The sequence below is a fragment of the Penaeus monodon genome, unplaced genomic scaffold, assembly GCF_015228065.2.
Source record: "Penaeus monodon isolate SGIC_2016 unplaced genomic scaffold, NSTDA_Pmon_1 PmonScaffold_86, whole genome shotgun sequence".
NCBI classification, from domain to species: Eukaryota; Metazoa; Arthropoda; class Malacostraca; order Decapoda; family Penaeidae; genus Penaeus; species Penaeus monodon.
In genome coordinates, this window is record NW_023663881.1 from 93,669 (window position 1) to 97,171 (window position 3,503).

Genomic DNA, 3,503 nt, shown 5'->3' on the forward strand with positions numbered 1-3,503 from the left:
TATATGTTGTGTGTGTGTGTGTGTGTGTGTGTGAGTGTGTACATATATATGTGCACACACACACACACACATATACATATACATGTAATTATATATCTACATATATAAATACATCTGTATATATGTATAACACACACATGTATATATGATATTATATATATGTATATGTATATGTATATATATATTTTTTATTGCTATTTCTCTCAGATTAACTTCCCGATTTCTCTCAAATTAACGTCCCGTTTTCTTTCAAATTAATTTCCCCGATTTCTGTCAAAAATAACTTCAATGTTTTCTCTCAATTTCCCATTTTCTTTCAAATTAACTTCCCGTTTTTCTATCAGTTTCCCCGTTTTTCTTTCAAATCAAATTACCGTTTTCTCTCACGACAACACAGATCATAACTGGGGCGGAGGGAAAACTCAAGAAATAGTGGCGGGCTGAGTCTCTGAAGGAGAAAAGGAAATGTTCGGCTTTTGAAGGAAGATCTGGAGTCACTTCGAGGAGAAAGAAATACTGAGGAGAGAGGGGGAAAACGGTCCGAGAATTGCGAATGAGGAGCGGTTTGGCGCAGGTAAAGATGGATGAGAGGGAAGAGGGGAGAGCGAGAAGAGAGGGAGAGAGGCGAGAGGGAGAGAGAGGAGAGAGAGAGAGAGAGAGAGAGGGAGAGGGGGAGAGGGAGAGGGAGAGAGTGAGAATAATAGAGGAATTAATATGAAGAAAATATAAATATACATGTATATATATATTATATAGATAGATATAATATAGATATATAGTATCCCAATAGTAAAAACACAAACACATGTATATATATATATATATAATATATATGTATATCTATATATATTATAATATATATATTATATATAACAAACAACACAACACACCTGTATATATAAATATATATATATATATATATATATATATATATATATATTATATATATAGATATATATAATAATATATAGTAAAATTACAAGTTATGAATTAAAACTATACTATAATTCACGTATCAGGAATTTCTCGTTAATGTTGTGGTTATTTGTTGTTTACAATTTTTGTGATTATTGTATTGATCTTTTTGTTTTTTAATGTAATTTATTTTAATCTAATTTTATTTTATTTTATTTTACAGCTCTAAAATAAGGAAAAGGAAATAATAAAGGAATAAATAAAAAAATAACAATAAAGGAAATAAGCAAAATAAATTGCATTTGGCAACTGTACAGGTAGGTTGCAGTTTGACTAGTATCGGTATTATTTATTAAAATTTTTTATTATTTCATTCATATATTTATTGTTATGGTTTATTTTGTTGGGGTTATGGTGTTTATCTTAGTGTGTTTTTATTACGTTTCGGTATTATTAAAAATCTTATTGCTTGTCGTGTTATTATTCCTAGGATATCATTGTTGTTGTAATCATGTTTATTCTTATTTATATTGTTTATAATAATAATTGAAATAATTGATTATCATAGTAATAATAATGATATATGATAATAATAATAAAAATTAGTAATGGATGATATATATTACTGACAATTTAATGATAATAATAATAATAAGAATAATGAATACAAATAATAATAAAACAAATAATGACAATATGTAATAATACTAATAATAATAATAATATAATAATAACTGATAGTAATAATGATAATAATAAGATGATAATAAAAAATAAATAAACAATAGTAATAATAACAATGATGGGTGTGATGGGACGATGGATGATTAATAATAATAATAATAGTAAATTAATAATGATATAATAAAAAATGATACTAATAATATCAACAATACCACCCACAAAAGAATATAAGAATGAATAAGAATATTATAATAGATTTTAATAATAATAATAATACTTATCATTATAATATCTATTATTATTATTATTATGATCATTATTATCAACATCAATTTTGTTGTGTTTCTATTTTTGCATAATTCCATATATGATGTTTAGTATGATTTTTTTCTTGTTTATAAACACATACACACATACCTATATACATGCATACTTACGTACCTACATACGCACATGCATATGTATGTACATACATACATACATACATACATACATACATACATACATACATACATAATACATACATAAATACACGCACACACACACACACACAAACACACACATACCGTACACACATCCCCCCCAAACAGGCAGCCGAACTGAAAAACGCACACAAGGAATTAAACGCAGATTACGGCCAATTGAAGAGAAAGAGTGAAAGGAAATTAAGCATAAGGGAAGAAATGAGGAAAATTAGAGAAGAGATGGAGAGGACTAAGGCAGAGAGGGAAGAAGAACAGGAGGTGAGAGAGCGAGAGAGGGAGGAAAAGAGGAGAGAGAGAGAAAGAAAAGAGGAAGGACAGAAGAGAGAGAAGAGGGGAGAAGAAAAAGAGAAGAGGAAGGGGGAGAGGACGAGAGGAAAGAGAGAGGAAAGAAAAACCAGAGAGGAAAGAGAAAACAGAGAGAGGGGAAGAGGATAGATGGAGGAGAGAGAAATGAGAGAAAGGTTAAGAGAGAGGGAAAGAGAAAGTGGAAGAGAGAAAAGAAATATGTATTATAATATGGGTCATTTCTCTGATGTAATGTTGATACAGCAATTAAATTAAAGAAAATTATAATTAATAACATCAGAATTTACTATCTTTATTCAATTACATGACCCTTTCTTTCCTATAATTTATAAAGTTAATTCATTATTCCCCAACGTCATTAAGTCACCCTACTTATTCCCATTTTTATACATTAATACTCCTTCCCATTGCAGGAAGAGGCAACAGAAAAAGCCGCCGTCTCGTATCTCGAGCCTCGAGGGGCGACCGAAGGAGGCTGGATCGGTGGCACTCGAGGCGAGGTGAGGAGAGAGGGAGGCGAGGAGGTGAGGGAGAATGAGGACGGGAAGGAGAGGGAGAGGGAAACTGAGAGAGAGAAAAAAAAAGAGAGAGAGAGAGAGAAATAGAGAGAGAGAGGAAAGAGAGAGAGAGAAGGGGGAAGAAAGCGAGAGAGAGGAGGGAAACGAGAGAGAGAGAGAAGGAAAGGGAAAGAGAGAGAGAAAGAGGAAAAGAAAAAGAAAAGAGAGAGAGAAGAAAAAGAGGTGAGATGAGATTAGGAAAGAGCGGGAGAGAGAGAGGGAGGAGGGGGAGAGAGAGAGAAAGATGAGAAGAGAGGAGAGGAGGGTAGAGGAGATGAGAGGAAACAAAAAGAGGGGGAGGGAAGAAAGGGGAAAAAAGAGAGAGAGAGAGAGAGAGGCAGAAAGAAGAAACAGAAGAAGAGGAAGAAAAGAAGAAGGAATAACAGAAAGAAAAGAAGGAGACAAGAAGAAAAGAGCAGAAGGAAAAAAGAAGACAGAAGAAGAGAAAAGAGTAAAGACGGAAGAGAAGAAGAGAAGAAAGGAAGAAAAGAAGAAAAAGAGAGAGAGAAGAGAAAGAGAGAGAGAAAGAAAGACGAGAGAGGAGGAGTAGAGGGGG

The 3,503-nt window shown here is 32.3% G+C and overlaps 1 long non-coding RNA gene across 1 annotated transcript; it reads left to right on the forward strand.

Annotated features, from left to right (window-relative positions):
* The first annotated feature begins 531 nt into the window (after nt 1-531).
* Nucleotides 532-2,247, forward strand: LOC119571897. Its single transcript, XR_005228660.1, has 3 exons — nt 532-574; nt 1,139-1,232; nt 2,190-2,247. It is a non-coding gene; the product is annotated as an uncharacterized LOC119571897 (long non-coding RNA).
* The last annotated feature ends 1,256 nt before the right edge of the window (nt 2,248-3,503 follow it).